This window comes from Leguminivora glycinivorella, chromosome 16 (assembly GCF_023078275.1).
Source record: "Leguminivora glycinivorella isolate SPB_JAAS2020 chromosome 16, LegGlyc_1.1, whole genome shotgun sequence".
Lineage (NCBI taxonomy): Eukaryota > Metazoa > Arthropoda > Insecta > Lepidoptera > Tortricidae > Leguminivora > Leguminivora glycinivorella.
The window spans coordinates 3,807,313-3,834,310 of record NC_062986.1 but is presented as its reverse complement, the minus strand read 5'-3'; the positions used below and the strand labels follow the sequence as shown (position 1 = coordinate 3,834,310).

The 26,998-nt window shown below is 35.5% G+C and overlaps 1 protein-coding gene across 1 annotated transcript in view; it reads left to right on the top strand.

The window, feature by feature from the left end:
• The window catches only part of LOC125234813 (oxysterol-binding protein-related protein 9), a 171,547-nt gene that overhangs the window by 108,358 nt on the left and 36,191 nt on the right, over positions 1–26,998 (top strand). The gene's annotated exons all lie outside the window — the stretch shown is intronic.

Sequence of the window (26,998 nt, the reverse complement as noted above, 5' to 3'; positions counted from 1 at the left end):
TATTTGTCGTCTTGAATCATTTCAGTTGTTTACCTTTTTCTTGTTTCGACACATTCGTTTTTCGCCCTTTCTATATTTGGTGGTATTCTAAATTCGTATGGATGAACTTACGACTAAGGAAAAACGTAAGACAGCAAAAATTGCTATATATTTTTTTTATTATTATTATAAATGGACTTAGTCTTGGTCACACACTAGCCGAAGGCAAAGACGTGGCCTACGATGGAGTTCGCCCAGAATATGCCTGTTCACTCTTGATTTGATCTTAATCGAAACGAAAGCAAGTGAATGATGAGATGACGGGCGATAGAGAGGTATAGAAGAGGAAGACATGTTGCGACCCCAAATGACTGGCTTAAGGGCAAGCGAGATTATTGAGAATCTGGAAAGCTTCGCCTTTTGTTAAATGAAAATCTACAGGTTTTTAGTACTAATATCTACCAACTACATGACTTTTAAATCATATAATATAGATTAGTATACAAAGTGCTGTGAGTCAGACGACCGGCGGACGGCAGCATTGTCTAAGGTCATCGTATTGTAAATAGACTTTCTGTTCAATCGTTCAATAGATATGAAAGCTAAATGCATTCAATTGAAAAGATATGGTTGAAAATCATTTGGTTGGCATTTTACGAGTATAATCGATCAGTCGGTTTAGTAAAAAGCACTTCTTTTACATTTTTTAAAGAGAATTTGAAGAACTGCGCTGGTAGTAGAAGGTTTATTTATTATACTTTATTTATTACCTACAAAAAACAGATATTATAGTACAAATAAGGGAATTAATGCGTAAAGAGAGATTGTGGGCGTTCGTTGGTGCTTCTTATGAATCCCATATTAGGTCACTCCAATGTGAAGTTCTTTTTTAACCCCCGACGCAAAAACGAAGGGGTGTTATAAGTTTGACGTGTCTGTCTGTGTGTATGTCTGTCTGTCTGTCTGTCTGTGTGTGTGTCTGTCTGTGGCTCGGAGGAAATATAGACTGGAGTAGCCTTCATGTTGCGTCTACGTACAAATAATTCTGCCAAGATTCGCGGGAGGTGAGGAAATAACACATGTAAAGGAGTACTCACAAATGCAAAAAATATTATTGTCAATACACACGCACATTATGATAAAAAAATAACACATGCTCATTATGATGCACACAGACATATCACACATGGAAATACTTCGTAGAAACACAGTGTATACGGACACTAAATGCGCACGTGTGTGTCTCAAACTATAGGGAGGAGGCAGGCATCGATAACTGAAGTCGATAATAATTAATGAAGCAAATTATAATTTTAATGATGTCGTTGTTTTTTCTATATCTGTTTAATGTTTGGCACTATTATAATCATATTAAAATTCACTAATAACAATCCTGGGTAGTAGGTATCACGCGGGTGGACTAGCGATGGATAATAAATAGGATTAGTAGGTAAAGAAATATTTGACATTTTGACGAAACATTAATTTATTTTTCCAGACTAACTAATCAACAACGTTTACTGCGGTTGGTGGTACTAAATCATTATAGACAAACTTGGTTAAATAAATAAACTAGAAATGGTTTAGTCTTCATTAACTGTTTTCAATACTGGTTCAAAGTGTAAAGTTTATTAAGTACATGTAATAAAACTCAAATCATTCTCTTTCGGAAAATTGCAAATATATTTCAAATGAATTGTGTGATCAAGGTTTGCAAATCATACTTTTTTATCGATAGTTGGTATTTCATCGACCATGCCCACATCTCTACGACGAAGTCTCGGTCAAATGATTTTTCTAATTTTCAATTTTATTATCCTTGTCAATGTTATTATAATATATGCTCTATTCTTATTGAAATTAGGTTAATTCTTAAAAAATATATAAATGAAGTCTCGTGGGGAGTGCCTCTTTTTATGAATAAATTGATATATAAATATCGACCCTATTGTAAACCACATTAGGAAACTTCTTAAACAGCAAAAAATCGAAGTCTCGTGGGGAGTGTTCGTGACGTAATTTCTACCCACCAACAAATTTCAAATCGATTGCATTCGATCACATAAATCGATATTCGATGACGTATGACAAAAATATTATCATTTAGATAATAAAAACAGTAATATAACAATATTAAAATTACTTACAAATGGAATATTATGCCATCTTTTTGCAAACTTGAGGTATTTGAGCGCTTATTACAAGTGTTCACAGCACAAGCGGGCATTTTTAATTACCAGTGATATGTGTCGTGGCGATTCTGTGAATGAGCATGAATCGATTGTGAAATTGTATTTACGTGACTTTATGAACATTTGTTCAAGTTTTTTGGCAGAGGAGTAAGTAACTGAAAGGCTACTCCAGTCTATATTTCCTCCGAGGTCTGTGGCATCGTAGCTCTCGAACGGATGAACCGATTCTGATTTAGTTTTTTTTGTCTGAAAGCTGAGTTAGTCGGGAGTGTTCTTAGCCATGTTTCATGAAAATCGGTCCACTAGGTCGCGGTCGGGGGTTTTTTCAAAATTTTTATTTTGTGGTTATGTTAGTTTAACTTCTAGATCTCTATAATCAAATTTGCTTGAGATGCTTCAAAATGTTTTTCCGAATCCTCAGTAAAAGACACCGTGAAAAATCATACCTACCTAAAAGTACCTCCTGTAAATTTGATTGTTTATTTAATAAGAAAAAACTTTATCTTTATGATGAAAATGAAAATGAAATGAAAATGAAATATTTATTTTTCAAGTAGGCATATTACAATGCGCATATGAACGTCAAATAAAGCTACGCCGGCTCTAACCCTACGCCTCAGCCTCGAGAAGATTTCAGTCCCCCTCAGTTGGGAGGGGGGTATCCACTATGGGACCGGCAAGAAACTCGGCGGGCAACTTCTTTTCAAAACATTACATCTTATAATTAACATGCATTAAATAACAAGATACAATTTAACATGCAAAAGTATGCCTTTAAATACTTACCCCCTTATTCATAAACGTTTACTAAAGTTATCAGGCCGATAAAGTTCGTTTGTCCCTTTCCGACTTATTGGTGTGATAGAAAGGGACAAACGAACTTTATCGACTTGATAACTTTAGTGTACGTTTATGAATAAGGGGGTTATTGTTCCTGCTTTTCATCTTCAACGCTGGTAAGCATTCGCTCAGCTGCATACTAATACTACATATTAATGAATGTTCGTCATACATGAACGCAGCTCGTGAACGTACCTTTATGCTTCAAGCCACTTCCAAGTATCAAGGCGACTTCAAAGTCGAAACCGCTGAACCTTAACATTTAGGGCTCATAACGCATTCAATAGGTGTTTACTTTGCTTAGACTTTAGGTTGGGGTTTGTGACCCCTGACTTTTTAAGTGGTTAGTTTGCTTACCTATAGACGTGGGTTGATAACCCCTGATTTTTTGGAGAATATTATAATGATCTGGAAAGGTGAGACATGTTAATCTAAATCAAATATTAAACCATTTTTTCCACTCCCGAACTGTTATTCGTCATTTACAGGGTCGTGCATAGATCTTTAAAACCCTACATAAAGGTCTATTCCCCAAAGCCAGCTTCCGCCGGCTTTTCCCGCATGCGCGCAGTATCGAAAAAACCGAAAACGCATTGTTTGGCTCTGTAACCATGGCAACGCCTTATAACGACACTGCGCGAGTGCGCGGAAAGGCTTTGGGCAGCCGAGCTGACAGTGCAAACCTTTGCGTCAAAATACAGGAAGCAGTGTGAATTTCACGAAAGTTATTCAAGAAAACTATTAAAAACTAAGTGCATGGTCGTAGAAAAAGTATTGTATGCAACGGTGTTTAACTGAGTCAAAAAATACTCGTGGCGTCTCAATAACAATTTTCGGCTTCGCCTCAAATTGTTACCCACGCCACTCGTCTTTTTTGACCTCCTTTAAACGCCTGTTGCATAAAATACTATAAAAGGGTCAATATTTGACGTGTGCACGTTTTTGAAGTGGTAGATTAGATTAGACTTTGATGGCGGATGCGGATGTCTGCCACAACACAAACCTATATGTATAAGACCCGATGCACGTCACTCACAGTTATTTATCATAACCCTCCTTTTCCGTTGCCGTAGTCGGGTAAAAAGAATACCTCAGTCCGCGGAAACTGAAGGTTCGCATGGTCGGGGCAGCTTTCTCTTGTACTTCTATTTATTCAGGCATTCTTTAATTCTTAACCAGAATTGCAGGCAAACTGTTCCTACAGTTTTGCAGGGAACTGTATTAGAATAAGTCATTTAAATATTAATTTACTTAATTTAGCTACCCCAAAGCATGTGTACATAAGGAAAGGCATGGAAAGATTTGCGAGGTCCGGCGCGGCTTCCGTGGCTCAACTGGTTAAGAGCAATTCACGGATAGCAGAAGATGCGGGTTCAAGTCCCGCCGGAAGCGTAAAATTTTCCATTTCTTCATTTTAATATGTTTTACAATTCAAATTTAAAAAATCCGAGACGAATACTGACTGGTCTACGATGGAACGAGCTCCTAAACAGAGATTTAGATCATGTTTTCAACGATCGTCTCAGTGAGCAGGTCATTTCTATGTAATCCTTATTGCTAAGTAGTAAGTACATACTAGCAATAGTCACTTCGTAAAGTTTATTGAATTGCCAGGGGTTTCCATCCGTAACATAAACATCTCACCGGTCACTTCGACGTGGCTCTATTGATATCGCGATCGCTATCTGTGATACCATCTCTTTGATCTAAAAGCCTTTGTTTGAACTTCATACTACAGCAACACTGACCATGAACTTTATATCTTTGCAATAAGAATAAGATTCTAACTGTCGTCAACTTTGTGTATTTTATATATATCGGCTTTCTTGGATAAGCTATTATATTTCAAAGGAATTCTTGAGACTAAAGGGTTCCACAGAATACCGGCAGGCACATGATTGGCTCGACAAAATGCCTCCGGGATGTAGATCACACGTCTTTTTCTAATTGTATTAATGATATAAGGACGGATAGTTATGCCCAGCTTATGCTATCCCTGCTGCTCGCCTGGCGATATAGACCTGTCAATCATGCCCAAAAAGTAACGGTGCCGATAACTGACAGGCCGATATCATCTTTCGAACTGGTAATCTATGGGCCTCTTTACTATACAGGAATTCTTTTCAAAGTGTAATATCTTATAAGGTACAAGATAAAATGTAATGGCTGAGCAGTTGGAGGTTTTTGTGCTCCGTTGTGAGGTTAGTGAAAGTGATCTCAATTGTGGCTGGTGGAATAATATTGGCATTTTGATTAAAGTCGTTTTTCACAAATCGATTAAGATTAAAATAGATCGACAGCAAAACTATTACAATTCGAATCAATAAACAATCCAATTGTTTTAAGCCATCACTTCTGCGTTTGTTCTTTGTTCTTCCAAAGTCCCTATATTCCGTTAGTTTTTCAGTTAATGATATCCATAACTGTATAAAAACTTCTAAAGACCCTAAATGTAATGTTAAAGTACTTGTTATACAACCCAAATCTGTGCTTAACGTACCCGAATCTAATGTAGGTCGGGATCAATGCGCTTTCCTTTGTTTCTGGACCCTGCACTGCGACAAATCTTATGTCATTACATCTTCTATATTTTGCTCCAACATTTTGGATGTTTAAAATGGAATGAGTTTTGTTGTGAGAAAAATAAAGGTGGTTCTGTTTCGACAGAAACATACGTATTATTATGTGTATTGCGTTTGAAAGGTGCCATTTGACGGTTGACATTTCTCAATAGCTTTTCTTCACATGGGTGTATAATTTATGGTTAAATTATAATTATTATTCCAACATGCGTATGTGACACTAGATAGGTAAAACAACTCTTTTGATTCCGACACATCATTAACTAGAGAAAATGGCAAGACAATGACATAATGTATGTCACATCAAAATGCACACACATTCTACAGTACCTACATTGAAAGCAAGCAAGGAAAGAAAAAACGGGCTATTAAATTGTCATTAGATAAAAGAAGCATGTAATAAATACAAGTGTGTAGCGATGAGAACTTATATTGTATGTTACGGATCCCAAAAAACTTTTAATTGCTAGAAAAAAATCCCGGCAATAAAAACAAAACTAAAGTCCGAAATTAATCGGCTACCGTAAATAAGCCGAAAGCTTCAGGTTTCTGATAAACGGTTGAAAAATCCAACGCAATACATCACCAGAATCATTGTAATACGAGCACGAGCGTACAGCCACAGTATAATAAAGAGTTACTATCGTACAGTACGGCCACTCCCGCTCCCCGCTGAAAGTGCCGCCCACCCCCTCGGTTACCTCACAGTTACCACCTGTCAAAAACACGAACAGTCGACCTGTCATATTTCACTCATACAAGCATAGTACGCGTTCACCTACACGAACTTAGACTGTGTGCTAGGTCTTTTAATATATTTGATCGCCAGTGTCCGAGGTGTGGTACCTACAGCTACGGCACTCGTCCCACCAAAAGCTAGTATTGTAAATCCACGTAAAAGTAGCTGCAAATGAAAGGATCTATGCTTTGATCGGGAAAGTAACACTTATTTAGATATAGATTATCACTTGCATCGTGAATAAATGGAACATGCCATAAAATCGTGACTCGTTACTCTTGCCGCGGATAGGCCCAGTAACCGATGAGCTATCATATCAGCGATCAGCGATAGAAACGAACAAAAGATAGTCGCTCCCGTGTAAATAGTCTGGGGCCAAGAGTAAGCCCATTTATAATTAAAAAAAAGAAAGGCGATGATAACGCGAGCGAGTTATAGTTCGTCGCCGAGCGACGTACTTCTATCGCCAAAGGCTCATCGCTTACTCGTTTTTGGTGGGACCAGTACCTGAAGCGGATTTTACCGTTGTTTTTATTTTGCCTGTGAGAATCGATACGCATCAGCGATCAATCGGAACAATATCGATAATCATGGGAACGATTACCGCGACAAGTACTCATGAAACAAAACTATTTAAACAGATGATACTTCCTTTAATTTTATTGGAAATACTTCCATTTCATACCGTTTAAAACCCAGGGGTTATTTCATTTATTTATTTCATTTATTTCATTTATTTATTTAACATTACACGTCATGTTCATTACAAAAGATGTTAATAATTATAGGTAGTCAGTACATGACACCCTGTCAGGGCACAAAATGTTGATAAGTAAGATGGTACACTGGTACAACAGCAACACCCATAATAGGGATTATTAATAGACAGTTATTTATATTTTAACAGCGTTATCGATAGTACTTACAATTTTAACAAAACGTATTAAACTAGTTCATGCGTTAAAGCAACATAGGTAGGTATGTCAAAAAACGTAAATTATGTAAATTAAGTGAATCAGTAGGTAAACAATGCAATGTAATTTCTTAATATTCCTATTTATACATAATAAGTCGCATGCTCATTCCAACAATATTAACCTAATAAAATTGAAACAATTAAAGATCGAATTAAAATATTTACCAATTTCATTCTAACAAATCGTCATCATTCAAAAATTCGTCTATTGTATTGTTGTTTTGAGTCTCACTGTCACTAAAATACCGGTTGAAAACGGTGACTTGCCTATTATTTTCGGTGACAATTTTCTGAATTCGAACGAAGATTCGAACTCAAAAATCGGCCCGCTGGTCTGAAAAATATCATTAAGAGCCACGTTGCGAAATTTCATTAGAACTATTTTTTAACAGCCGACGCAAAACGACGGTGTGTTATAAGTTTGACGTGTGTGTCTGTTTGTCTGTTTGTCTGTCTGTGGCATTGTAGCTCCCGAACAGATGAACCGATTTAGATTTAGTTTTTTTGTTTGAAAACTGAGTTAGTCGGGAATGTTCTTAGCCATGTTTCATGAAAATCGGTTCACTGTGTCGGAAGTTTTTTCAAAATTTTTATTTTGTGGTTAGGTTATCAGTCAAGCTCTACAGCGTCCGTATATCTTCTCCGTTAAAATCAATTAACCGAACACCCCACATACCTGCAATAAGAATTTACATTTAAGTCTGTGAAGCGCTCAGTTGACTGCATAAGGAATTTGTGTACTAAGGCTGACATAATTGCCCTTCAGGAGACGTGGCTATATCCTTGTGACCTACATTTCTTGGGTACCATACACCCGGATTTCGCCTACATTGGGACATCTGCCGTGGACACCTCGACGGGACCTATGCGTGGAAGGCCGCATGGAGGCGTTGCGCTGCTCTGGCGTAAGGGCGCATTTCAGTCTGTATCTGTTATCAGTTGTGATAGTGTGCGCCTTGCCGCGATAAGGATTACTACGGGTGAGCGTTCATTCATAGTTTTTTCTACTTATATGCCAACTGACTCTGTAGATAACCTCGTGGAGTTTACGCAGTGCTTGGGTGAAATTAGTGCGATAATAGACAACAGTGGTATTGATAGCGTTTTTATGTTAGGTGACTATAATGCTCATCCGGGTGAGCTATTTTATCGGGAATTATTTGACTTTTGTAGCGAACAGCAATGGAGATGTGCAGATGTGGATATACTGAATGCGGACTCAGATACCTACACCTTTGTTAGTGAGGCGCATGGGAGCCGTCGTTGGCTTGACCATGTTCTGGTGACGGAGTCCTCGTGGTACACAATCTCAGATATAAAAATACTGTACGATATTTACTGGTCAGATCACTTCCCAGTAGAAATAACTTGTAACATTAGTGTACTCAGGCCGCGGGCCGTTGCGACAAATAAATGTACAAACAAAATAATCTGGGGCGACAGGCAGCCGTCGCAAATAGAAAAATATACTTTATTATGTAACATGAAGTTAAAAAAAAAAAAAAAAAAAAAAAAAAAAAAAAAAAAAAAAAAAAAAAAATTGATTTTCCGACTGAGCTGACAGCCTGTTGCGATAAGTTGTGTAATGACTCTGGACATAAATTAATATTAGATTGTATGTATAAGGATATTATTAGTAAACTGTGTGAGTCTGCGGAGTTGAGTTGTAATTTACCTGACAAACATAATAAAAAGAAATTTAAACGTGTTGTAGGTTGGAATAGGTACGTAAAGGAAGTGCATGAACGGGCCCGGCTCAGTTTCCAAGAGTGGTCTTTAGATGGTAAGCCATCTCAAGGTCCTCTTTATACTAAGATGGTGGAATCCAGAAGGGACTTCAAACTTAAGTTAAAGTGGTGCCAAAATCACCAGGAGCAAATCAAGATGGACATGCTATCAACTCACCACCTCAATAAAAATTTTAGTAAGTTCTGGAAATGTACAAAGAAACTTTCGCCTGAGCCGGGTCGGTCAGTGAATGTTGATGGTCTAAACGAACCGAGTGCGATTGCAAACCATTTTAAAAATATTTTCAGAGTCGAACCCCCACAGAGGCACGCGAAGGGGCGGGTGTTTGATGCAAGCAGTCGTGATCGACAACCAATAACCAGCTTTACAGCCAGAGAAGTACAAGAAGTGTTAAAAAACATGGTTAGAGGGAAGTCACCAGGTCACGACGGTTTGAGTATCGAGCACCTGCAACACGCGGGGCCTCACCTGCCCAGAATACTGGCTATGTTTTTCACGTTGTGTATGAGGCACTCTTACTTGCCTGACGACCTGACCAAAACAATCGTTGTTCCCCTCGTGAAGAACAAAACTGGTGACGTAGCCGATAGTTCCAACTATAGGCCTATCTCGTTGGCAACCATTGTAGCTAAGGTACTGGACAGTTTGTTTGATAAGATACTTACGAAGCACCTCAAGTTGCAAGACGCACAGTTTGGTTTCAAAGCTGGTTTGTCTACAGAATCCGCGGTGTTGTGTCTCAAGCAAACTGTGCAGTACTACACTGATAGAAAGACCCCAGTGTATGCGTGCTTTCTAGACTTATCGAAAGCTTTCGATTTGGTTGCATACGACGTCCTGTGGAGCAAGTTGGAGCGCGAAACTGACTTGCCTGGCGATGTGATTGATATGTTTAAGTACTGGTATAACAATCAAATGAACTTCGTCAGGTGGGCGGACTCGCGCTCGGACTTGTTCCGGTTGGAATGTGGGGTGAGGCAGGGGGGGCTGACATCACCAAAATTGTTTAATTTATATATAAATAGCCTAATCGTTGAGCTCAGCAGTACCGAAATCGGATGTTCCATCGATGGAAGCTGTGTAAACAATATCAGCTACGCGGACGATATGGTGCTGCTGACCCCATCGATTGGTGCGCTTAGGAGACTGGTCAGTGTGTGCGAGGACTATGCGGGGGCCCATGGACTCAGGTATAATTCAAAAAAGAGCGAACTGTTAGTGTTCAATCCGCGCGGTAGTAAACTCAACACAGTACCGCCTGTTAGACTGAACGGAATGCAACTAACGCGGGTGACAAAGTTCAAGTACCTGGGTCACTGGGTGACCGATGACATGTCGGACAACGCTGACGTGGAGAGGGAACGTAGGGCATTGGCGGTCCGGAGCAATATGTTGGCACGTAGGTTTGCGAGGTGTACGAAAGAAGTAAAGATAACGTTATTTCGTGCTTACTGCCAATCATTCTACACCTGTAGCCTATGGGTCAATTATGCGCAACGTACCATCAATGCCCTACGAGTCCAATACAACAATGCGTTCAGGATGCTGTTGGGGCTGTCGCGTTACTGTAGCGCATCAGGCATGTTTGCGGAGGCGCGCACGGACGGCTTTCAAGCCATTCTGCGCAAACGGGTGGCCTCGTTGGCGCACAGGTCGCGGACCAGCTCCAATAGTATCCTCAACGCATTAGCAAATCGTTTAGACTGCCCACTCACTAAAGCGCTTCTCGACCTACATGTTAGACCACAGAGCTTGCGGACTGTATAAATTAAATAATTTTTTAATTAATAGTTCATGTTAGTTAAGTGCCAAAATTTGTGTTGATGTTTAAAATTTCAAATTTCAGGCACACGTCGGACATTTCTTTTTATTTACTTTATTTTATTGAATGAATTTAATTTAATATTTAATTTGTTATATAATATTAATATTCACAAATTATTTTATACTATATTAATTTTAATTTAATTTAATTTGAAATTTGAAATTTTGAATTTAATTTAATTTGATATAATTTAATTTAGTTTGATTTAATTTAATTTAATTCGTATCTATTTTGTTTTAATTGTGGTTTTCATTTTAAATTAATAATTGAATTCTATAGCTTTAATTTTAAATACAAGTGTAACGTAATGTAACAATATGGACTGTTATGTCTGAAATAAACGAATACAATACAATACAATACATTTAAACAACAGAACAGCCGGACATTCAAAAGCATTTTATTCCCAATCTGGACCAGAAACGCTACGCTCGCTCGGCAAATTAGCACTTTGTGCATCGTCTATATTATACCACACATACCTCATACTTTATTTAGCTTCTGATGGGCTTGTATAATTTGCCTCGATAGCGGAATTCATCTTATTTTTGTTAAACGAATCTATAAACTCTTCTCATCTCCCTCACTCATATCCTTCCCGCTTGGAGTGAAAGAGCTATTATAGTCTAGAGCCAATTTGGCCACAAGTCGTCTCCTTCACGATTTTCGTCGACATCTCTTCTAAATACCTAAAACAGATATGGATATGTTCCTCGTTCTCTCCAGATTACGAATTGACCTGTTTTAGTTTAAGGAGGGGGGGACGGGTCGAGAAAAAGGGGGGGAAAGATGGCGACCGACCATCATAGATATTTATTCACATCTCGAGTCCTATGGCTCCAATCTGTTCGTGCGAGGTGTCATTTGAAAGCTTATTAAACCTACTTTAATTGTTTTTAAATAACTATGCTCATAAAAGTAACCGTTTAGGAAATATTTGAAAATATGTCTTTTTTTATCGCGCATGAATTGCACAAGTACTAGTAAAAAATGCGTCTAACTCAATAAACAATAACTTTACCGCAATTGATGTTATTATAAAATTTTCGCGTCTATTCATGCTCTTTCTAAAAATATAAGTTTCATTGGTATATGATAATATATAACCATATAATTAAGAATTTTGTTTGGCAGGGGTTATCCTCCAGGTCGCATAAACGGGCGCTGACCGTAGTAAAGTAGTCAATATTTTTGAGGTCTTATTTTACGGATCCATATGTGAGAGGTATCGTTTGAAAGATAATTAAACCTACTATAATTGTTTACACATAACTATAGTATTAAAGGTAGCTGTTTACATAATATTTGAAAATATGTGTTTTTTATCGAGCATGAATCGCACAAGTACTGGTAAAAAATGCTTCTAAGTCAATAAAAAATAACGTTACCGCAATTGATTTTATTATAAAATTTACGCGACTATTCATGAGCTTTCTAAAAATATAAGTTTTATTGGTAAGTGATAATATAACCATTAAATTACGAATTTTGTTTCGTAGTGGTCACTCCGCCGGTCGCATAAATGAGCGCTGACCGTAGTAAAGTATTCAATATTTTTAAGTTCTTATTTTACGGATCCATATGTAAGAGGTATCATTTGAAAGCAAATTAAACCTACTATAATTATTTTTGAATAACTATAGTTATAAAGGTAGCTGTTTACAAAATATTTGATAACATGAGTTTTTTTTCGAGCACGAGTTGCACATATACAGATAAAAAATGCTTCTAACTTAATAAACAATAACTTTACCGCAATTAATGTTATTATAAAATTGACGCGAAATTTCATGCGCTTTCTAAAAATATAAGTTTTATTGGTGTATGATAATATATGACCAAGTAATTATGAATTTGGTTTAGCAGGAGTCACTGCGCCCTGTCACGATATTGGGTGCTGACTGACGTCGCCAAATTTTCTACGTTACTCAGATCCTATTTTACTGATAAATTTGTGAGAGGTATCATTTGAAAGCATATTATACGTACTATTTTTATTTCTAATATTTCAAGTCGAAACTGTAGAAGTTTACAAAATATTTGATTAGTAATATGTGTATTTTACTGTGCATGAATAGCATTGGCATTGATAAGACACGCTTCTAGCTCAATAAATTATAGTTTTCCGCAATTGAAATAATAACAAAATAAACGGAAAATGTATGACTTACACAAAAAATAAGTTTGGTTTGTATTGCATAAACAATTAATTTGAATTTGTTCAGCTCACCTACTGCGCACCATCATATAAATGGATGTCCACCGTCGTTGCCTTTTTTCATGATTTTTCAGATTTTATTTCACTAATCGTATAATCATAATAAATGTAATCTATCACGTATCGAATTTACTTATATACTTAATTGATCAGTAAAATAAAATCTGTAAAATGATGAAAAAATTAAGGCAACGGCGGTGGACATCCGTTTATATGACGATTGACCGTGCGCAGTGGGTATGGTGGACAAATTAACATTAATTGTTTAAGCAAATCTAACAAAACTCATTTTTTGTAAAGGCCATACATTTTGCGGTTCATTTCGTTATTATATCAATTGCGGAAAAATATAATTTATTGAGCTAGAAGCATGTTTCACTCGTATCAGTGCGAATGCTATTCATATACAGTAAAAATACACATATTGTCAAATATTTTGTAAACTTCTACAATTACGACTAAAATTATTAAAAAGTAACGATAGTACGCATAATATGCTTTCAAATGATACCTCTCACAAATTGATCGCTAAAATAGGATCTAAAATAGATCTATTTACGTCACGGGGGTGCAGTGACACCTGCTAAACTAAATTCGTAATTACTTGGTTGTATAATATCATACATCGATAAAACTTATATTTTTAGAAAGCATATGAAATGTTCTGTAAATCTTATCATAACATTATTTGCGGTAAAGTTATTGTTTATTGGTCATGCACCAAGATACAATCTTAAAAATTATGAAAACGGCAACGAAAATGGTCATCCATGTATATGACGGTGCGCAGTGAGTATGATGGATAAATTAACATTAATTCTTTATGCAATACTGACAAAACTTATTATTTGAAAAGGTCATACATTTCGCCGTTTATTTTGTTATTATATCAATTGCGGAAAAAATATAATTCATTGAGCTAGAAGCATGTTTTACTCACATCGGTTCCAATGCATATTTTCAAATATTTTGTTAGCTACTACAGTTACAACTAAAATTATTGAGAACCAATGATAGTACGCATAATATGCTTTCAAAAGATTCCTGTGAAATAAAATAGGATCTGAAAAATATAGAAAATTTGGCGACGGTCACGGACGGTACGTGGCCGGGCGCTGTGGCCCCTACTTAACCATATTTGTAATTACTTGGTTATATAATATCATACACCAATAAAACTTAGGTTATTAGAAAGCACACGAAATTCCGCGTAAATCTTATACTAACATCAATTCCGGAAAAGTTGTTGTTTATTGATTAAGAAGCATTTTTTAACATCAATTCCGGAAAAGTTGTTGTTTATTGATTAAGAAGCATTTTTTACCAGTAGGTAAAGACTGTATCGTTAAATATGGAGACAACTTTGAGTAGCCGTATTTATTTGCTATTATATTTTTTTCATATAACAAGACATGGGCTTAATAAGGCACATAATAAGGTACGCATTTTGTCCTAGAAACTCGACGTAAAGCATGTGGTTCAGACAGCATTGACTTAATCCTCCCGAGTACCAATTACGATTTCGGACAAATGCTACTAGAAAATTCACAAAGTGCGTACAAGACGACACAATTGCGAAAAAAAAATGTACAGTGCGAACCTCAACGACACATGATCCACAAAGCAAAATATCTAGACATAGTCTAGCCACTGTTAATTTTAAAAAATAAATTTCATGATCTGTGTATGGCGGCCATTTAGAGAATGTGGCATGGCGCTTACGCTAACTCCGACTTTGATGTCGAATTTAACTATCATACACTTTTTATATCGATCTGGTTTAGGCACTGTTCAAACACCATGAATGTCTATTAGACATTGGCCTATGCCTAATTTTTTTATCCATTTCTCTCATCCTGCTTGTATCAAAAATTTACGGCAATCCGGAACGTTACTCAAAAATGCGTTTTTTTTTAATTATATAAATTCACCGCATTTATTCTGTAAGTACCCAATTGAACAACCATGAAGAGGACTCTTAAAAAATATATTTTGGCAGCATATTATCCTATGTTTGTCGAAATCGTACAAAGAGTCTTTGAGATATTCTCAAATTAAGCCAGATTAGGGGTTGTCCGAAATTTATTTGCTAGACCTTAATTAAAGTACCATAAAGTCCCTAAAATAAAAAAAATATCAGACCTTCTTATATCAAATAGTACTTACCAATACCTTCAGATCATACTCTCGGACCATAATAATACAAAATTATGCACATGTCAACATTTAGACGAGGTTTGTTTTGTCCCTATAATTAACGATACAGTCCTTACTTGTGCGACTCATGGTCTATAAAACACATATTTTCAAATATTTTCTAAACAGCTACCTTTATGATTATAGTTATTTATAAAAAAATATAGTAGGTTTAATTAGCTTTGAAACGATACCTCTCGCATATGGATCCGTAAAATAGGACCTCAAAAATATTGAATACTTTACTACGGTCAGCGCCCATTTCTGCGACCGGGCAGAGTGACTCCTGCTAAACCAAATTCGTAATTACATGGTTACATATTATCATATACCAATGAAACTTATATTTTTAGAAAGAGCATGAATAGACGCAAAAATTTTATAATAACATCAATTGCGGTAAAGTTATTGTTTATTGAGTTAGACGCATTTTTTCTAGTACTTGTGCAATTCATGCGCGATAAAAAAACACATATTTTCAAATATTTCGTAAACGATTACTTTTATGAGTATAGTTATTTAAAAACAATTAAAGTAGGTTTAATAAGCTTTCAAACGACACCTTGCACGAACAGATTGGTGCCATAGGACTCGAGATGTGAATAAATATCTATGATGGTCGGCCGCCATCTTTCTCCCCCTTTTTCTCAACCCGTCCCCCCTCCTTAAACTAAAACAGGTCAATTCGTAATCTGGAGATAACGAGGAACACATCCATACCTGTTTTAGGTATTTAGAAGAGATGTCGACGACTTTTTGTAAAAGAGGTCGTTTGGTCCCTGACTATTAGGCTGTGATGTAGTTTTTCAGGTTGATTTGCGAGCTATCAGTTTTTTCGATCATTTGCGCCCTGCGACGAGTAACAGGCAGGATATTACTCGTTTACGATTGATCACTTCTGAAAATGACGTCTTTAGTAAAGGCCAAAGAGGATCAAGTATTATAGAGAGTTACTGTCAAAGTAAAATATGTAATCACCATGCATAGACTGCCATCTCTCGACACGAGCTTAAAACTTTTAAACTGCCAAGAAAACCTTTATTACTGCCAAGAAAACCTTTATTAGTTCTAAATTGAAAGTGTCGGACAACAAAGTGAAAACAACTTGGAGTATTATAAATAAAGAAGCTGGTAAATGTAAATCACGCGATTGTCAAGTCAACATTGTATCAGATAATCAACAAATAGTGTCGAACAGCGATGTTGCCTCGGCATTCGAAGATTATTTCTCAAATATAGCCGTTAACACCACAAAATGTTTACATTCTTCTGCGGCTCAAGCCCATTCATTACTTTGTGCTAATGTTAAGAAATGTAATAATTCATTTGAATTTAGTCAAGTAGACTCTGTAAATATTGTTAAAACATTCAAGTCACTCAATTTAAAGAAAACGGAAGACTTATGGGGAACATCAGTTAAAGTAATTAGTCATGTCATAGATATAATAGCACCTTACTTGGCCGTAATATATAATATTTCAATTTCACAAGGCACCTTTCCAGATCTTATGAAATGTAGCAAAGTCATACCGCTTTTTAAATCGGGTGATTCGAGTGATATAACCAATTTCCGTCCCATATCAATACTTCCTGTACTAAGTAAAGTCTTTGAGAAGCTAATGTTAAATGATCTACTGGGACACTTCAACAGACATAGATTACTTACAAGCAAACAGTTCGGTTTCACAAGGGGCCGTTCCACGACCGATGCTGCTTCGGTACTCATTAAACATATATATAATTTTTGGGAAAATTCTTGTGATGCAATTGGCATATTTTGTGATCTTTCAAAAGCCTTTGATTGTGTGGATCATGGAACGCTCATTTTGAAATTAGAACACTATGGTTTGTCTATAAATGCCCTAAACTTTATGTCTTCTTACCTTAGCAATAGAACACAAACAGTAGTTGTTAACAAAACTCGCTCTAGCGGGACTGTAGTCCAATTAGGAGTGCCACAAGGCTCAATTTTAGGTCCATTCCTGTTTTTGGTTTATATAAATGATTTGCCATGTATAGTGAAAAACTTTTGTGAAATAGTACTTTTTGCTGATGATACATCACTGCTTTTTAATGTTGACCGAAAATCTACGGATTACAATGTAATTAATAGCACGTTAGCTGATGTACTGCAGTGGTTTACTGTCAACAATTTACTTCTTAATTCTAAGAAAACCAAATGTATTCGATTTTCTCTGCCGAATGTTAAACCAATCGATACAAAAATACTTTTGAATGATGAATGCTTAGAGATGGTAGATACAACACTGTTTCTTGGTTTAACATTGGACAAAAATCTACAATGGAGTCCTCATATAAAGAAACTAGCAAGCAAATTAAGTTCAGCCGCATACGCCGTTAGGAGAATCAGGCAACTGACTAATGTTGAGACAGCTCGCCTAGTGTATCATAGTTATTTTCACAGTGTAATGTCATACGGTATTCTGGTTTGGGGCAAAGCAGCTGACATACAGACTATCTTTGTATTACAAAAGAGAGCCATTCGTTCTATTTACAACTTAGGAACACGTGAATCAGTAAGAGAACTCTTCAAAGAAATTAATATCTTAACTGTAGCTTCCCAATACATTTATGATAGTATAATTTATGTTGTTAAGAATTTAGACTGTTTCACTAAGAATTCTGATATCCATAATTATAACACTAGAAACAAAAATAAGCTTGCCATAAAGAAGTTTCGTGTCCGTAAAGTACAGAAGTCATTTGTTGGGCAATGCATTCATTTTTATAATAAGTTACCTGACACTGCTTTGAGATTACCCCTCCCAGCTCTTAAGAACTACTTAAAAAAATCATTGATGTTAAAGGCTTATTACAGAGTTGAGGACTATTTGACAGACAAACATGCATGGCCCGAACCAGAAACTACAAAAAACGAATAGCAATTAAAATAATTGTATTATGTATAGAGGACACAGTTCAGATAAGAAAGCACATCAAATATTTTATATTTTATGTTGTGTAGGTAAATTACATATTTAATGATATTGAGATTCATATTATCTTTTTCTTCTATGACAATTTGATATGTTTTCTCTGAAGAAGAACGACGTATTATTAAGCAATAATATAATTTATTGAAATTGATTTCCATAGAGTACCTAGTCTGTTCATATTCTTTGATGAATACTTTTGCATGTTAAATTGTATGTTGTTATTTAATGCATGTTAATTATAAGATGTAATGTTTTGAAAAGAAGTTGCCCGCCGAGTTTCTTGCCGGTCCCATAGTGGATACCCCCCTCCCAACTGAGGGGGGACTGAAATCTTCTCGAGGCTGAGGCGTAGGGTTAGAGCCGGCGTAGCTTTATTTGACGTTCATATGCGCATTGTAATATGCCTACTTGAAAAATAAATATTTCATTTTCATTTCATTTTCATTTTCATTTCATTTTCATTTCATTTTCATTTTCATTTTCAAACCTCAGTTTTGACAATTTGGCCCATATTCTTAGATTAATATGTGTTAAAAGGTCAAATATTAATATTAGCGCCATCTAGCCGAGCGTCCCCCAAAGCACAGTATAAACCAGTAATAACTCTTCTTACAAACTTCATGCCGCGCGGTGTGTCCCCCTCCCTCCCCTCGCATGCAGCGAAAACATGCGAAACTGGTAATTATTGGGCTGGACAGTCGGGGCCGCGTTTGCGCGCTGTTTTGATGTGTGTGTGAAAATGACGTCAGTGCCGAGGTCATTTCGTTACTGTAGTGTTTATGGATGTATGGAGAACAGTTCTAGAAATCCGGATATAACATTCTTCACAATTCCTAGACTTCCAGAAAAGTAAGTGGTTTTTATACTTATATTTTTGCAGCGTTAGGTAAAAGTGAGATATAGTGATATTAGTGATGCATTAAAATCAATAAGGATTTACCTGTAACGACATTAATTACTTTGCAACCAAATACTTGTTTTTTATTTAGGTAGATGATGCGATCTATCTTATCTCGAAAGTTTGGTACCTACTTAAATATTGTGGAACCATCTATTCAGACATTTTATGTAAATACTATTTCGTCAGTATTTAAGAAAAAAACACGTACCTACTTGAATGGTACGTAGTAGAAAGTGCGTTTTTGTTTTAAATAATATCTAAGTATAACATATAAATTACCACATTATTATAAATTACCACTACGTGATGTGAAAAGCCGTCCCCGTGAATATCTCATTTTGCTCGGGAATCGGGATCGTTACACAATCTAGTATTGCGCTTATGAGACTAAATATATGAATAATATTTTTTTGTGTATTCAATATTGACTGGTGTGGTATTGTTATACTAATACTTACAGTTACCTAATACTTCTAATAGTACCTATTAGATAACAACAACTTACTTTGTACGAAGTTGATTGATTAACTTTATAGTAATTTTGTTCAACCCTGCGTGACCTTGCGCAGTAGAGACCGCCCGCATCTACCTGCCGGAGATTAACTACTGAATATTCCTTATACTGTGCCCAAAGGTGTAACGCCATCTAGGCCTATTTAGTTGAGGTTGTAGCGCCTGACTTAGCAGTTATATTCAACAACAGTGTTGACTGCGGCGAGTTTCCTGATCTAATGAAACATAGCAAAATAACTCCTTTATTTAAATCCGGCAGCCACTCTGACCCCACTAACTTTAGACCAATATCTGTGCTGCCAACTTTCAGTAAAATATTTGAAAAATTAGTTCTTTCTCAATTAGTACGACATTTTAACGTTAATAATTTAATGCATAATAAGCAATTTGGCTTCACACGGGGTCGCTCGACAACCGATGCTGGTGTTGAGCTAATTAAGCATATTTTCGATGCCTGGGAGGAGTCACAAGATGCTTTAGGTATCTTTTGTGATTTATCTAAGGCCTTCGACTGTGTTTGTCATGAAACATTGATCAGGAAACTACATTATTATGGAGTCAGAGGATCAGCACTAGATTTACTCAAGTCCTACTTAAATGGTAGAATACAAAGGGTAGATGTCAATGGACAGAGATCAACTGGGTCATTGGTCTCTATGGGTGTACCACAGGGATCAATATTGGGGCCTTTCCTGTTCCTTATCTACATAAATGACTTGCCATTCCTTGTAAAGACCCACCATGATATAGTATTGTTTGCAGACGACACCTCACTTATTTTCAAACTCAAACGACAGCAACAAGCTCACAGTGATGTAAACAATGCTATCTCTAAAGTAGTGAACTGGTTCAATGCTAATAATTTATTATTAAATGAAAAAAAGACTAAATGTATTAAGTTTGTCACTAATAGTAACGTAAGGAATGAGCAAACAAGTGTCGTTGTGAAGGATGAGGAATTAGAACTGGTAGATAGTACAGTTTTTCTTGGTATAACTTTAGATTCTAAACTTCAGTGGGGTCCCCATATTGTTAACCTCTCGAATAGACTTAGTTCTGCAGCTTTTGCAGTGAGCAAGATCCGTCAGTTAACAGACGTGAAAACAGCTCGATTAGTTTATTTTAGTACTTTCACAGCATTATGTCATATGGTATTTTACTTTGGGGCAGTGCTTCAGAGATAAATACCATATTTATTCTGCAGAAGAGGGCTATTCGAGCAATATATAAAATGAACCATAGAGACTCACTTAGAGATAAATTTAAGGACATTAATATAATGACAGTGCATTGTCAATATATTTATGAGAATATTATGTATGTACATAAAAACATTTGTAATTTTAAGAAAAACTGTGATGTACATAATATAAATACTAGAAATAAACATAAACTCGCGGTGCCCTTCACACGGCTCTGTAAAATTAAAAAATCATTCATGGGTAATTGTGTTCGATTTTATAATAAACTTCCGAATCATATTACTGACTTGTCAATTAATAAATTTAAGAATCATGTAAAGCGTGTACTCATTTCCAAAGCTTATTATACAACACAAGACTACATGAATGATAAAACAACGTGGGATTAATTGTTATTCGAAATGGTTTCTTATTTTTACGTTTATTATTATTATTATTGTTGATGAAATTAATATTGTATTTTTTTGGACATTGGATTTTTCCTAGAAATATTCTAGACATGTATTTTTATATATACATATACCTAATTATATATTTTTTGTTTAACGATTATTTTTATATGAAATTGTATATTATAGACTCAATATTATTATGAACAATAATTTACAACAATAAATTGCTCTGATAATTAGGTTAGATTAAGATCATAATATATATGTAATGAACTATTCATAAGAGCTTGTAACTAGGCCTACATGAATAAAGATATTTTGAATTGAATTGAATTGAATAGGCCACCGTACGTATTTCTATATGGTTTGTAACATGTCAGAAACTTGCTTCCATGTTTCATCATATGCAAGCATAATAATTATATTTTTTGTTTAGTTGATTAAATTCCTGTTTCGGTCTCACGATAATTAAAATTTTGTTTGTCTCAAGTAGATCATATTTTAGAAATACGAGATGGAGAGCTTGGAGATTTATAGTGAACCAAAATATTTAGATGCTTATTTCTAGCCCAATTTGAGTCTTGTTTCAAAGTCATAAAGGTTTTGCAGTAGGGATTTTAAGAAATGCTGCCTGGTCAAATTCAAATCAACAGGAAGATGTGTCAAATTTCAAACTGTACAATTAAATGATACTAGCCAATAAAAACAAATTTGAGCCATATTGAACCATATTACAAAGGGCGTTGATTGAGACAATTTTTAAAGCATGTGCAAATGGAAAAAAGTCTAGTGAGCCAATCCTGTGTCCAAACATGTGGAAAAAAACTTAGTTCGGCCACGCCCTATGAGTAGATCAAATTGGACCTTATTCTGATCAGGAAATAAAACATGTTTTATTTAAATATTGTATGAAATTATGAATTTCAGCGTTGGTTAAGAAATACCAATCAGGAGTGAGGAAGTGGGAGCTAGTGGGGATTTCAGAGTCTTGGAAGGGATGTTTGAAATGGGATGCAAGGCATTGCATGGGATTCATTCATTAGCATTCGGGGATTAGAGAGCTTCTGCTCGACCGTCAGACTGGTTCTATTTAGGTTTAATTGGGTAAATCTAGATTACCTATATTATGCCCTAACCTTGATTTTGCTAGTATTTCATGATACTGGTATAGTTTGGGTTGGAGGATAATATAGAGTTTTGTGTTAAAAGCGTATATTTCAGTGTTTAATTGGTGTAAATTTAAGTGTCTTAATTGTTATTGTTTTGGAGCTCGATCACTGCTAGTATTATAAAGTGTACTAGTAGAGTTTAGAGTTGTAGAACAATAGTGTTGCTAAAGTTTTAAAGTTTGGTTAGATTTGTGAGTGATTCTTATTAGTTAAAGAGTTAATTGTGTTTTAATGTGTGAAATGTTTTAGCTTGGATTGCTTTAGTGGTATTTTACGCTAGAATAATCTTTGTTGAAGGATTTCATATATTACTTAGTTCTGTTAGTTAATTAATAACTTTTGTAAATAATTATTGAGATAGATTATTTTAGTAGGATGAACTGGTCTGATATTTTGCAGTTCTTTGGAGGGATAGGGCGGGTAACCTAACGGTGTTCAACTATAGCCCTAGTCAACCAAGGGACATTTCTTGGGTTATTTTAGTAGAGTCCAAGTGAGCTCTTGGTAGTTTCCTGCGTTTATTAAGACAGGATTTTGCTCCTGGAATCTGGACGATTTGAGTTGTTATCTAAACTTCTTAAATTTGCCAGGTTCTTGTCCAACTTTCCTATTTTACTTTACCCGTCTGGCTGACTTCTTGCTGTCCCAATCCCTAGTGTGAGAACCAGCCCACGTGAAGAAATAGGATGTCAGGTCAAAGGGTTATTCTTCGCCCGTCTTAGTTAGCTTTAGCTAGAGATTTTCCATTGCACTTTCGGAAAATCACGCGAGTAAATTAAATGTGCGATCCGGATCGCTAGTTTGCTAATATGTCGGTAGAGTAGATGGTTAGTTTAGCTGTTAGGGCTAGGATTTTGTTTGGTATAGGAAATATTACTTAGAATTAAAATTGTTTTCTCTTTTTCAAGTCTTTATTCATTTTCTAGAAAGTTCAATTATACATTTTTAACACGGGATTTGGCTACTTAATATGTTAGACTTTAACTGTGTGTGATTTTATAAATTAAAAATAAACAAATAAATAAATTTTATAGGACATTCTTACACAGATTGTATGAGTCCTACGGTAGGCTCAGGAAGGCTTACATTTAATGATATTCAATTATTGATTTGGGATTAATAGGGTTTATAGGAATTTATAATACTATGTTTATTTATGACAAAATGACAAACTCGACATATACATTTATGACTTTATATATATATATTTTTGATCCCTTGTATACCTACTGGTAGTAAATAAATATATTGTGAGGAAATTAAAATAAATAGCTCACAATATAATGTAAGATTGTAAATTCATTTTGTTTTTTAAAATAAAAATGATTATTTTTAATTAGCTTGTCCCTCAGCAGTTTGTCTGTCTATTCTGTTATCTATGAACCTGTGATTTTTACATAATGGCTTTCAAATATAAAGTCATATTATTTCAAATACCTATCATAAATGATTTGTCTAGACTGGATCGAGGCAGAAAGTTGCAAGATCGTGGTTTATTTTGGTCCGAAAGGTGATACAAAATGACTACATTAACAGTTTGGATAATATTATTTTGATAAATACCTACAAAAAAACAATGATGTACAAAGTTACAGAATTCTGGAGAATTGGAGTGGTCAGATACACTGCTCTACTACCAGTATTTGATATTTTAAATTGTCCCTTTGAAAGTCCTCTCTATAGTGATGAAAGTGTCACAACATAATGGCTCGGGCAAATGAAAGTAGTCCTGTCATTATGAAAAGATGTCCCTTCAGGACCACAAAATAGTTCCTTCAGAACTGGGGCAGGGGTCTGACCCGTAACTGGATGATGGCCATGGACTGTCGCGGAGGCGGAGCGACATCTATAACCCCAAAAATAAAATATTTAAAATGTATTATATTTACTATTGGTTTTTTATTTCTAATAATATAGTGACATTTTAGATTATTTACTGACAAACATTAGTTATTTTAATTTTGACATAATTATGCTCATTTGTTTATTTGTTTTATTAAACTCCATCTTTTAATTACAACTTATTATTCACTCTGATTTTTGTTGTGGACTTAATCCATCTATTTTGGCTATTGACTTTTTAGGGTTATTAGGAGTAATAGGGCATTACTGTTTCATAATATGCGAAAAGGACTGGTTACTATTTGCGGCTACAACATTGGGTTCTACATAGACACTAAACGATCACTAGGTCAAAATACTGATCCAATATAAGATATTAACTTAATTGATTGATTTCGTTTCATGGTAATTAATTTTATTTATTAAATATTAGAGTTTCAATTTCTGTATGGTTATGTAGGTTAACTAAATAGGTAATTGGTGTTAGTTAGGTATTTATAGGGTCAGAATATTACAGGTTCTAAGGTACGTTTTTTTCTTAGACTGTAGCTGATGTCTATACGGAGTCACAAATGTCTTTGGTAAAGGCTAAAGAGTCTAAAGTCCTACTTTTTTATGAATACGATGTTTTGATTACGGTAGTACCTAGTAGTAGTAGTAGTAGTAAAACACTTTATTGTACCAGAAAATAATACAACACACAAGAAAAAGAGCTTACGGTTGTAGAGTATGGAGTTATATGTCAGTTGCCGCGTATGACAGCAAACATACAACTTCATACATTACAAACTGGCTTAAATCAAGTGTGTGATTAAAACATACACATACCGAAATTAACCAACCTACAAGAAATACATTAATTTACATACCTACAAACATTTTCCTCGGTAAAATTCGTAGTTTCAATAACTTTAACTAACCGCTTATGTCTTAAATAATTAATGTTTCTCATCAATTTCCTTTCTATTTACCAACGCTTACTACTTACTTTTAAGAGTAAATGGCGGTAAAGTTTAATTACTCGGTCGTACTTACAACGACATAAAATCTATTTTAAGAATGCAATGGTTTTTCTATTTTAAGAAAGCAAAATTAGGTTTCTATTTCTACTAACCAAAGAAGTCTGCTAAGTTTCAGCAAAGATGATCAAGTATTATATAGAGTTACTGTCAAAGTAAAATATGTAATCACAGTGCATAGACTGCCATCTCTCAACACAAGCTTCAAAGGCGCCTAGCCTTCAGAGATAACATACACTAGAGAAATTTCGACGGGTACCTCGGCGGTCGGGGTGGTGTAACGGTTTTAGCACGTCAGCCACGTTAGCTGGAGACCCGGATTCGATTCCCGGCTTCGCCACCAGTGGGCTTGATTGCTTTTTCTTTAGTGTATGGTATCTACTTCAGTTTACAAGCTTAAAACTTTTAAAAATCAGTTTTGACAATTTGGCCCATATTCTGAGCTTGATATGTGTTCAAATGTCAAATATTAATATTAGCGCCATCTAGCCGAGCGTCCCCCAAAGGTGTAACGCCATCTAGCCCACCGTACCTTTTTGTATGGTGTGTAAGCATTGTGAAACATCGATTAAATCGATTCAAAATATCGCTCCTCGAGTAATTTAAGTAATGAAACTGATGCTGAGTAAGTTTGGACTAAGACCCAACTTTGAAATTGACCTGAGTGCTCCTAACGGTAGCCGAAAGTTTTCCATTAGATCTTGCCTTTGTTTGGAACTTGGAACTCACAGACAGACAGAGCGCTTACACTGAGAGAGAAAACAACCAGTTTTCATGTTCCTTCAACAAGTTTTCTGGTTAAAATAGCGCCTACGTGCTCTTTGGTTCAAACAAGTTAGATTTTGTTAAGTTAACTAGAACATTCTACAAGTTACTTGTCATTTAAATCAACAATATATTTTAATCAACAAGTCTATTTTAAAACCGAAATAAATTACATATATGAAAGAAAAAGTGACCAAGTCCTCTGGTGCCTGAGGCTGGATTTTCTTTCATATATGTAATTTATTTCGGTTTTAATTTATATACATAGTAGTGTGACCACTTTAAGACAGCACAAGTTGAAATATTTTCAATAGATTATAATTTAACTTGTGTTCATTAGAAGTCTATTTTATATAAAAGCAACATGACACACATATTGTTTTAAACATGTTTGGCTGATTCAATCAAATATGTTTTAACAAGTTTGATCTTGTTGTTTTTTTTTTAATGGGATAGGAAGCAAACGAGCAGACAGGTCGCCTGATGGTAAGCGATCACCGCCGCCCATGGACACCCGAAACACCAGAGGTGTTGGAGGTGCGTTGCCGGCCTTTAAGATGGGTGATGTTGTTCGTACAAATTGCGTAAAAAACTTGTATTATCAATATTATGATTTATTCCGTTTACTAAAATACTTTTGTTTCAAACGGATAACCCCGCAACAAGTCGAACTTGTTAAATTCACAATGCAAATTTCTCTCAGTGTACATACACTCTGAGAAGTCTGAGGGCGTCATTCATAAATAAAGTTGACTTTTTCTGGCAATCATCTACTTGTAAAACCTATCCGAGGTCCTGAAATATAGTTCGCTATATTGTTATAAATCTTACAATGGTGTAGATGAGCGAATAAATAAATTGAAATTGATCTTAAAAAATCGGACTAGCTAGAGTACAGGGGGGTTACCATGAAGTGCTAAAGCCGTTCAGTTTAGGTTGAGA